This window comes from Urocitellus parryii, chromosome 10 (genome assembly GCF_045843805.1).
Source record: "Urocitellus parryii isolate mUroPar1 chromosome 10, mUroPar1.hap1, whole genome shotgun sequence".
In the NCBI taxonomy this organism is placed as follows: Eukaryota; Metazoa; Chordata; class Mammalia; order Rodentia; family Sciuridae; genus Urocitellus; species Urocitellus parryii.
This window is the reverse complement of record NC_135540.1, coordinates 54385396-54397903: the sequence shown is the minus strand read 5'-3', so window position 1 is coordinate 54397903 and position 12508 is coordinate 54385396.

The following is a 12508-nucleotide window of genomic DNA, read 5'->3' as shown; positions in this document are numbered from 1 at the left end:
GGCCTTGACTCATTTTTATTAAAGTCACTTGGATGGGTATTTCTGGGTAGAAGACAGTAATATACACTTTAGATGCTGTTTTGTGTCATTATGCATCCTAAAGCGTGAGATCTGGTGGCATGAAAACCAAGATGGGTTTTTAAAAAGTTATATGGTTTTGATTTGGATATGGTAATTAAAAACTTTAATAAGCTTTGGACTTGACTATTAGCTTCAGAAGTAAGGTTCATGGAGACATTATTGCTTAGACTCACCAAATAAAGCCCTGGTCCTTTGGACATTTTTTTTAAATAAGATATGTGATCTCCTTTTATTTTATCTTTTCTTTTTGTGGGGCTTGGGATTGAACCCAGGGCCTTGTGCATGTGAGGCAAGCACTCTTCCAATTTAGCTATATCCCCAGATAATTCTTTGGACATTTTGAGAAATAAAATTTAAGTTAAGAGTAAACACTTTATTTTCAGCTAAAGCCAGGAGTGGAACAAAGATGGCGGTTCTTGGACTAGGGCTCTGATGTATCGTTTCTCCTTTGCTAACAGGGCTCAAAAATGTGTTCCCACAAATAATTCTCAGATATTCCTGAAATCCTAAGGCTTCATGTAAAGTTTTAAACGAACAGAATAAGACTACCACTAACAATAGCAATAAGAATACGTGTGTGTGCTTGTGTGTGTGTATGTGTGTGTGTGTGTGTGTGTGTGTGTGTGTTTAAACACATATATAATCATTTTTTTTGGTACCAGGGATTGAACTCAGGGGCACTCAACCACTGAGCCACATCCCCAGCCCTATTTTGTATTTTATTTAGAGAAAGGGTCTCACTGAGTTGCTTAGTGCCTCACAGTTGCTGAGGCTGACTTTGAACTTGCAATCCTCCTGCCTCAGCCTCCTGACCCACTGGAATTACAGGCGTGCACCACCACACCCAGCTAAGAAGAACATGGTATTCTGGAGTCTTCGTTACATTGTTAGAAATTCTCAGTTTGTTTCAAGACTTCTTCCAGAAACTCCTTAAGCCTTCTTAGTTGAAAGCCTTATAATCAATTAAGTGGAATTTTAAAAAGAAAAAGTTACCAGACATTATGAGGTACCTACCAATATCTTCAGATTCCCCTAAAGTGGATGCTGTCTCAGGAGACCCTCCAGCACTAGAGAAGAAGCCCGTGTAGTCTCACAAGGCGTCATTCTGTTTCTGATGTCCCCTCAGCCCAGAGTACCCATCACAGCACAGGCATGTTCTCCATGGCCAAAGCAGCGCTCCATTCTCTCAGCATTCCCATCTTTCTTTGTGGCTCTCCAACCACAATGAAAGAGTTATGAAATATGAGAAGAGGGAACACTTCAGACTCAGAAAAATGCTCAGCAGCAGAGGCCTTGAGGCAAGCATTTCAGTATTTACATTTTTTCCCCCTCAAATTTGCTTTATGCTCAGAGGGAAGCAAGTTAACCCCACCACACTTCATGGGGGCTGGGCATCTGCTATAGTTTGGATCTCAAATGCCTCCCAAAGAGCCATGTATTAATTCCCAGTGTGGCACTTCTGGGAAGTAAGGCCTAGTGGGAGGTCTTCTGGTCATTTGGGGTAAGCCCTTGAAGGTGATATTGAGACCTCAGCCCCTCCTCTTTCTCTTTTTTGCTTCCCTACCATAAGTGTGGCAGCTTTGATCCACTACTCACTCCTGCTATGATGTACCTGTCTTGCCAAGACCCAAAAGTGATGTGACCAATGGAAACCATGGCCTAGAACCTCCTAAACACACACACACACATAAACCAAAACACACACACACAAAAAAAAAAAACCCCGCACTTTTCTCTCTCTGAGTTTATTATTACAGGTATTTCTTTTTTAAAAAATTTCACAAACAAATTTTAATTGAAAAACCTTTCTCTTCATATAGAAATATGAAGGCTAATATAGATTATGCATGAACCCTTTGCAACTAATATCATTCTTTCTGAAATATGGGTTTCTTCTTTTTAATTTATTTTTTATTTATATATGACAGCAGAATGCATTACAATTCTTCTTACACATATAGAGCACATTTTTTTCATATCTTTGGTTGTATACAAAGAATATGCACACCAATTCCTGTCTTCATACATGTACTTTAGATAAAAATGACCATCATATTCCACCATCATTTATAACCCCATGCCCTCTCCCTTCCCCTTCAACCCCTCTGCCCTATCTACAGTTCATCTATTCCTCCCATGCTCCCACTCCCTATCCCACTATGAATCAGCCTCCTTATATCAAAGAAAACATTCAGCATTTGGTTTTTTGGGACTAACTTCACTTAGCATTATCTTCTCTAACTCCATCCATTTACCTGCAAATACCATTATTTTATTCTCTTTTATTGTTGTTGTTCCATTGTGTATATATGCCACATTTTTTTTCATCCATTTATCTATTGAAGGGCATCTATGTTGGTTCCACAGTTTAGCTATTGTGGATTGTGCTGCTATAAACATTGATGTAGGTGTGTCCCTATAATATGTTATTTTTAAGTCCTTTGGGTATAGACCAAAGAGAGGAATAGCTGGCTAAAATGGTGGTTCCATTCCCAGTTTTCCAAGAAATCTCCAAACTGCTTTTCATATTGACTGCATCAATTTGCAGTCCCACCAGCAGTGTATGAGTGTACCTTTTTCCCCACAGCCTTGCTAACACTTATTGTTGTTTGTCTTCATAATAGCTGCCATTCTGACTGGAGCGAGATGAAATCTAATTGCTAGCAATGATGAACTTTTTCATATATTTGTTGATTGATTGTACATCATCTTCTGAGAAATGTCTCTTCAGGTCTTTGGCCCATTTATTGACTGGGTTATTTGTTTTTTGGTGTTTAAATTTTTGAGTTCTTTATATACCTTTGAGATTAGTGCTCTATCTGATATGTAAGGGGTAAAGATTTGCTCCCAAGATGTAGGCTCTCTATTCACCACACAGATTGTTCCTTTTGCTGAGAAGAAACTTTTTAGTTTCAGGTCATCCCATTTAGTGATTCTTGTTTTTAATTCTTGCACCAAAGGAGTCTTATTAAGGGCCTAATTCCACATGATGGAGATTAGGGCCTACTTTTTCTTCTATTAGATGTAGGATCTCTGGTTTTATTCCTAAGTCTTTGATGCATTTTGAGTTGAGTTTTGTGCATTGTGAGAGAGGGGTTTAATTTCATTTTGTTGCATATGGATTTTCAGTTTTCCCAGCACATTTGTTGAAGATGCTATCTTTTCTCCAATGCATATTTTTGGCATCTTTGTCTAACATAAGATAATTGTAATTTTGTGGGTTAGTCTCTGTGTCCTCTATTCTGTACCATTGGTCTACCAGTGTGTTTTGATGCCAATACCATGTTGTTTTTGTTACTATTGCTCTGGAGTATAGTTTGGGAATTAACTTAATGAAAGAGGTGAAAGATCTATATAATGAACATTACAGAACCCTAAAGAAAGAAGTGAAAGAAGACCTTAGAAGATGGAAAAATCTACCTTTCCCTTGAATAGGCAGAACTAATATTATCAAAATGACCATACTTCCAAAAGCTCTATACAGATTTAATGCAATTCCGATCAAAATCCTATTGACATTCCTCATAGAAATAGAAAAAGCAATCATGAAATTCATCTGGAAAAATAAGAGACCCAGAATAGCTATTACAGATATTTCTTATGGTAATGGATTGCTGACTGACATCCCCTTACCACTAGGAGCAGCTCACTACCTCTTTGGTTGCCAGGAGTCACTGGTAGAAGATTCCTACCCTCCAATGTGGAGTGAGCCACAGAATGTGACCATGGGACATTAGAAGTAAGGATCTTGACTCTATCCAAGCAAGTAAGTGACTCTTTAGGAGAACCTGAGCTCTCAGTTCTGAGAACCTAATTAAAAATGAATAGATTTTTAAAATGTCAGGGAAAATCATGACATAAGAAATAAAAATGAAATAATACCAAGTGAAAAAAAAATAATGGAAAAATGTTCAGCTGCAGCAGATTTGTTATTAATGCAAATTGGACCAATCTAAAGGCTCCATGCTGGCTAGAAAGCAATAAAATCAGGCATAAGGTATGAGGGTCTGAAGAATTTTGCTGAGTCTAAGCCTTCTGACTTGGGCTCCCTGAATGCTCACGACACCTCGAACAGTTGTGAGATCACTGATGACAGGGGGAGGAATTTCCTGGATATGGAATGGGGTGATGAATGAAGCATTTACATCCGACTCATAGGAGCAGCCTGTATAGGGCTTACTCACATGTGATGGAGGCAAGTGGTGGTATCAGTACACAAGGCTGTGTGCTGAGTGCAGCCAATGAACTGAACAGCAAGATGCTGGGAGTCCAGTTAAAAGGCCTGTGTGTTCCAAGGCTGGGGCCTGGGGAGTCTGATTAGGTGGTGGACCCGGTAATGGAGAAGGGAGGACACCTTTGCCATTATTCTAAATAATAACCTGGGCCTCACAGCTCTGCCTGTTCTTTCGTGGCCACATGGGTTGTGACTTCAATGGTCACTCACAGGTGAGATTCTGTCAAGGCAAATCCAACAAAACCAAATCCATTCCTTTTTCCAAAATTCCAAACACCACGTGTGTCTACTTTTAGGGTCTGTGCCTCAGGTGAGTCTCTAGGGGCCCCTCTTTTCCTCTTCTCTGGAGCCCTCCCTTCGAAGGTTCTACCAACAGTGTCACACAGGTACTAGCAATATGTGACGAGACCTTGCCATTGTGTTTCTAGGTTGTTTCTGATAAAACTATAGATGGCTTTCATTGATTTGGATTTCAGGACTTAAGAGGAAGAGCCCTGAGGAAATAATGTTCATAGTTAACTATGTGCCGCAGGTTGAAGCAGGAAGGGCTTTGAGCATATTGACTCTACTAATATTCACAACCTTACGATACAAGCTAATATCTTTTCCAGTTTCACAGATGCAAAAACTGGTATTTGGGTAAGTGACTTGTTCACGGTCACACATTAATAATTGGTGGAATTGGGGACAAGAATCAAGATGTGGCTGATTCCAAAATTTGAATATGAGGCAGATTTCTACCAAGGAATTTGGACATGTCCAGAAATGCAAATTGGCTCTTTGAGAGGAGTAGGTATTTAAAGAAAACAGCACCATATGAAATAAATAATAAATAGTTGGACATCTATTGTATACCAAGTTCTGCCTTAACTACTTCATGAAGTTTTATCTCATTTCCTTCTGGCCACACATTTATAAGATAGACAAAATTCCTGTTTTATAGATAGGAAAACAGAAGCACAGGGCTAGGGTTGTAGCTCAGTGGTAGAGTGCTTGCCATGCACATGTGAGGTACTGGGTTTGATCTTCAGGATCACATAAAAACAAAACAAAACAACAACAACAAAAAAGGTTAAATTCTTAAGAACAAACACAACAACAATAAATCCTGAAGCTCAGAGAGGTTAGTGTAATTATTCAAGGTCACAAAGCTAGTAAAAGGCAAAGGGAGGGCTAAAGTCATTCTCAGGATCTTGCAAAGATTGTACATTTTAAGCTGCTTGGAGAGAACCCTAGTTCCTATGTATTTTCTGGTTATTTTTATGCTTGAAATTGAGGCCTCTCCACTATCCATACTCACTGTTTTCTGAGGTGTCATCTGAAGACTTCCTGAATCAAAATTGCTGCTGATGCTTGATAGAAGTGTAGATCTTGACCCAGTGATTCCAAACCTTGGAGGAGCCTAGGGAATCTGAATTTTTCAGGACCCCGTGCTTGATCAAAAACAAGAGCAGAATCATGCAAAGAATCCAGTGGCCCAGGCTTGTAATGTGCTCTGTAGAGACACGGACACACACCATTGGCCAAAACAAGGCACAAGGCCACCAGAGATTCAAGGGGAGGGACAGCAATCTCCATCTTTTGATGGAAGGAACTGCAGTCATGTGAAAGATGCACTGCAAATAGAGAAGGAGGGGGATATTCTGGGGTCATCTATTTTTTTTTTTAATTACAAATGGGAACTCCAGGAAGCAGTGGCTTAACAGTGACCCCTGTACTCATTCATTTACTGTGATCCTATCCTGATGTGTCATCCTTTCCATGGTGCAGAGTGGACTCAGGCACTTGGCTTCACAGAAGCAACATAGATTTTGCAATAAAATGGGAAGCGACTGTAAATCGTTTTTATTATAAGTTTCACTGCATTTCTCACGGCAAAGTCCTAAAGTACTAAAGAATTGTTTAACTTAGAGATGTATTTTGCATTTTTTTAAACAAAAAGACAAATGCTTCAAATTTGCTGTTCTTTCCTGTGATGACAAGTGGCTGTCAATAGCATGCTACACACCAGACATTTTTGAACACATAAACACACTTAATCCATCCCCCAAGTATACACAATGATGTTTTAACAATGAATGAGAAAGTAATTGCTTTTCAAAAGAAACTCCTGCTCTGAACAAAACATTTTGAAATCGGATGTTTGGAAATGTTTCCATTGTTAATGTAATTTTATTTCCAACAATGCAAATGTGTCCCATACAGATTTTTCTCATATCTAAACTGTTAAAAAGTTGGAAACTACAACATCTTAAAATGTCACTCAAATAAATAGTTTTAGGGGTTTTAAAACTATTTCAAGCCAGAGTGGTACACTATTTAATCCCGATACTCAGGTGTCTGAGGCAGAAGGATTAAGAGTTTGAGGCCAACCTGGGCAAATTAGCAAGACCATGTCTCAAAATAAGGACTGGGAGGTGGGAGCATTAGTGACCCCCTGTGACTCCAGTGACTCAGGAGGCTGAGACAGGAGGATCACAAGTTTGAGGCCAGCATCAGCAACTTAGCAAGGCCCTAAGCAACTGAGTGAGATCCTGTCTCAAAATAAAAAATAAAAAGGGCTGGGGATGTGGCTAAATGGTAGAACATCTCTGGGTTCAATTCTCATTACCAAATAAACAAACAAACAAAAACCCAAACAAACAAAAAAGACCCCAACTATTTTATTGTAACAAAAACATGATAATTTCTGATTTTTTATAAGGAAACAGACTGATATCAGACAAAAATGTTGTCAAAATGTATTTTAACAGAAAAATTTGAAAATTGGTGGCTGAAATTGAACTAAATCTCCAGGATTTGCAATCAATCATATAGTTTTCCTGCATGAAATCTAAATATATGTATAAGAATTTTTTTTTCCGATGATAGCCATTAAAACTCAGTGACATCACAAAGAAGTGAAATAAGATTTAAAATAAAACAAAATATGTTTAATCCCTTTGTGCTTACTAAAATCATTAATATAGATATTAAAATTTTGGTATAAATAGTGTTCTGAGAAATAACAAAATTAGAATTTATTAAAAGTATAGATTATGTGATCTTTATCATATCCTTCAAACTTTTTATTTTTAAGTTTCATTAGAACAAAGGACACATGTATAAAAATAAAAATTTCACAGGTTAGAATGGCTCTTATAAAAAAAAAGAAAAGAACCAGTGTTGGTGAAGATGTAGAAAGTGGAACCATGGTGGGTTGCTAATAGGAATGTAAAATTGATCAGCAGCTATAGAAAAAAGTATGGTATTTCCTCAAAAAGTCAAACATAGAATTACTATATGCTCCAGCATTCAACTTTTAGGTATGTCCTGAAATAATTGAAAGTAGGGACCCAGACTGACACTTGGATTTATAACAATGTTCATAACAGCATTATTCCCTATAGGCAGAAACATGGAAACGCCCATCCGCAGATGAATGGATAATAGGAGTGTGGTATGCACACACAATGAAATATTATCCAGACTTGGAATGACACATACTACAACAAAGATGAACTTGGAAAACCTTGTGCTAAGTGAAGTAAGTCAGTCACAGAAGGAGAAATATTGTGATTCTGTGTATATGAGGTACCTACAGTAAGCAAAGGCATAGAGGCAGAAAGTAGAATGGTTTCAGGAACTGAAGGGAGGGGAGAAGGAGGTGTGTTTTGGGTTGGGGATGTAGCTCAGTGGTAGAGCACAAGGCCCTGGGTTCAACCCAGCAACACACGCACGCACATGCACACATACACACACATTTCAGTTTCTGTTTGAGATAATGAAAAAGTTCTGGCAATGGATAGTGATGATAATCAAACGACATTGTGAATGTGCCTAGACACTATATTGTAATAAAAATAACTTAACAATGGTCAAAATGGTAAAATTTAAGTCACATCTGGTTTAACACAATAAAAAGACAGATACAGACTTACACGTGGATGGGGCTGTGTGTTCAAAATATCACTAATACATGCAATGTATGATCTCAATAGTTGAAGATCACTGAGAGTAGGGCCTTGTTGGGCTCCACCCTCACAAATGGAAATGGAGAAGTTCACAGGCTTTGGGGTGCTCTATCATCAGGGATGTGAGAGGGTCCAAAGCTGAATGGAAACAAAGTTTTTAAAGATTTCTTTACAATTTCTCCAAAGTTACTATTTTTGGTCATCCCTGGTTTATTCCCAATAGTGATTAAGAGTAAAAATTATGGGACAGAAGGGCCATGAGATTGCTCCTTCAAGAAACTGGGGACACTGCACTATGTACTCTTTGGTTAATCTTTAGAGAAGATGGACGCTGCATTAGGTGTTTTTTTTTTTTTTTTTTTTTTTTTTGGCGGGGGGCTATTGTAACAAATTACCACAAGTTGGTGGCTTTTAAAATTTTTTTTAATTTTTTAAAAAATTGTTCTAATTAGTTACTCATGACAGTAGAATGCATTTTGACACATTGTGCGCAAATGGAGCACAACTTCTCATTCACCAGTGGTGTAATCATACATGTATATAGGGTAATAATGTCCATCTCAGAAATTCATTCTCTCTCAGCTCTGGAGGCCAGAAGTCAGAAACCAAGGCACTGGCAGAGCTGTACTCCCTTGGAGGGCTCTGGGGGAGTTCCTTCCCTGCCCCCTCAACAGCTGGTGGCTCCAGGTGTTCCCGGGCTCTCACTGCTTAACTCTGACATCTACCTCCTTTGCACGGCCTGCACCATCTTCTTTTCTATTATAAAGATACTTTTCATTGTATTTAAGGGCCCACTTGGGTAATCCAACATGATCTCATCTCAAGATCTTTAATTACATCTGCAAAACCTTTTTTATAAAAAAAGGTCACATTCACAGGTTCTGGGGATTAGGTCATGAAAAAATTATTCAACAAACCCCAACATATTAAAAGTGTGTTGGCATCTTTTCAAAAGAAAAAGCCAAATGTATGGATCCAGGCATGAGTCATGGAAGGTACTATTGGGAATTCTGCCAAACCTGAAACATGCCCTGAGGTGAAAGAGCCTGTAAGTTTGCATACTTTTTTGCTAGAGTTTGAAAAACAGAATTTTTTTGTTGCCTGTCTCTTGCTTCCCACCCTTCAAAAATAAAACAACATAAACTTTCTTCCTGCATAACCAGGATAAACAGCGCTAACTGTGATGATCTCAAAATCTCAATGGTTTTGTTCCAAACCAGTTTGTTCTTTGTACTTATCACAATTTACAGGTAAATGTAGATAACTCCATCTTTTGACACTGCTCCTGTTAATACACGGCTCCCTTGATCACTGTGGAAGATAATTGAGTGGGGGATGTTCCACGCAGGGGTTTGGGGGCCAGGCCCGAAAGTGACTGATATCCCTTACCAGCTATATTTCACTGATCAGAGTCAGTCCAATCTAACTTCAAGGAAGGCTTGCAAATGTACTATCTGTAAATTCTCAGGAAGAGTTATAGGGATTAATGAGCCTTTAGTAACCTGTGTCACAACTTTAAAAAAGTATTCTTGATGCTCTTCAAAAACATTTGAGAAACATTCTGAGAATTCATGAGAAAGGATTAAAATAAGTAAGTACAGAAATGAGGACAATGAGAAAATGAGACTGAAAGATGCCTCTTTATTTTTATTTATCTATCTACTTATTTATTTATTTAGCAGGGCTGGGAATGGAACCCAGAGCCTTGCTCATGCTAGACAAGTGTTCTACCACTGAGCCTCATTACACCCCCATCCATGTCAAAGATACCTTCTACTAGTATTTAGATTTCATGAGCTTGACCTTCTGTTGTTACTTATCAAGCAACCTAGGTCACTGTTCCTTTCCTCATGTGCTGTTTCCCTGTGATTGGGTCCAACAAGGCACCAAAATGGAAATACCATGAAACAACCTTGTCCACATCACTTACTTTGGCCTTGAGATAAACCTAGGTAGTAAGTATGAATCTGTTAGTGACTTTCCCATATTTTTTCTAAAATAGAAGCACAAAAATCTTAAGTATAACTATCATGTAAGTAATTGTCACAGTGCTTAGATCCCCAAGACAGATGGAGGGTGGGGCTAGAGGGGATCCACTGACAAAATGTGGCTGGGAGATCTTGATTTTAAGCTCATATACTGACAGTGCCCTGGATTACCGTCATGTGGTTGACTATGGTAGAAGCTGACTTCAATATGACTCTCAGCCAAATGCTCTATTTCCCCAACAAGAGTCAAGGCCAAATGTGTTCTTGGGGAGGTCACTTCTCTTTTCACCTATAAAATGAGGATCTCAGAGGGATTTGGGACTTGGTGAGATAAAATAGTTGAAAGCAGTTAACTCCTAGTTTCTGGCACGTAGGAAGGAATATTATTAGAGTTTTATGGGGATCTTCTTATATCTCCTAGTTAGAGCCTGTGTCCCCTCTGATGTGGCACCAGGGTGGGTGATAGTGATCTACATCATGGGTTGCAGAGAGACAAACACCAGCAGACTGGTCCTTCAACTCTGCGACAGCACAAGGGAGTCAGCTTGTTCTGTAATACGTGGGATTCCAGATATTTATATGTATAACCTGAAACATCACCAAGTTTAAGCCAGCTTTTCAGTCCTGTGAGGGAAGACAGGATGGTGGGTGTGAGCCACATAAATATGTCGATAGCTGTAATCCAATGTTTCTGTTTTGGGATAAGGAGCTGGGGGGACAGCATGTAGCTTAGCACGTATGAATGATGATGTGGCCCAGCGTGGTGGTGGGTTAGGAGCTTCCTGGCAAGCACAGTGAGGAGCGAGTTGGGCGCTGGTGGCCTCTTTTGTTCTCTCCTTCAAGTATCTCAGATCTATTTGCTGGGGAAGATCTGGGTGAGGGAGGTTGAGTCTCGTGCCTAGAGCTGTCTCTCCAGGTTTCTATGGCATGTCAGGTCTGGACGAACCTGGAAGAAGTCATCAGAAAGCAAGCCTTCATCTTCTTCATTACACAAAAATAGCAGGGTGGCATGGATTTCTATACTGATTTTGAAGGGTTGTTTGTAAGACTTTCATTTTTTTTTAGGTGGAAAGAAAAGCATTAGATCTGCCATCCTTGAAAACTTCACAATTATCAACAAATGGACTCATTTCTACCATCTTTATGGTAGAGGTTTATTGACTTTTGATGAGGAAAAAAACATTTGTTCTAGTTACTCTCTGAATAATTAAGCAATGTTTTTCCAGTCATTCAGGTACTCAGTACTAGCCTGCTGCTCTCTGGCATTCATATTCATGCAGCAGGGGCTTAAAAACCTGAGATATGTGGATAAGCTTCATAGATTTAATGGACCCTCTGAAAGCACATGTGTGTTTGTGTGTGCATATTTGCATTTGTGTGTATGTGCCTTTTTTTTTTTTTCTGGTTTGCAACAGATTCTCACAAGCATCTGTATTATCCTCCCAAAATGTTGAGAATCACTGGTTAACATGGTATCAGCCTGGGAATGCAGGCTTTCACCATCAGACATTGCTACTACATTTTTTAGAGATCAGTTGCTGTAATTTTTATTTGCATTTAAGTTTTTTTGTAATATATATGTACGTATATATGTTATAGTTATATATGCGTACATATATTTTATATGTATATGTTGTATGTGTGTGTGTATACATATATTTCAGAATCTGATTTAGAATCAGCAAGGATTGTTCAGATTTTGGCTCCTCCCCTTCCTGATTGCATGACTGAGGAGAGGTCACTTAATCTCTCAGTGCCCCTATTTCTTCAGTTGATCAAGAGGCGAGTAATCTTTATAAGTTTCATTGGAGGCTTTGAGGAAGTATAGCAAAACTCCAAGTTGTATTCTCAAATAGCATTAAATAAAGAAAAGTGAAGAAATCAGATAAGACATGGAGAAAATAAATTTTCAACTGTAATCCCACTACCCAAACTTACTTTTAATATTTTCTTGTACATCTTTCAAATCTTATTTTCATAGATAGAATTTAAAAGATTGGTTGAGTGCAGTGGCACATGCCTATAATTCCAGAGGCCCTGGAGGCCAAGGCAGGAGGATTTCGAGTTCAAAGCCAGGCTCAGCAATTTGTGGAGCCCTAAGCAAGTGAGACCCTGTTTCTAAATAAATAAATAAATAAATAAATAAATAAATAAAAGGGTTGAATATTCAGCTCATTGGTTAAGACCACTGGGTTCAATCCCTGGTACCAAAAACAAAAACCAAAAACAAATAGGTATAATTATATACATAA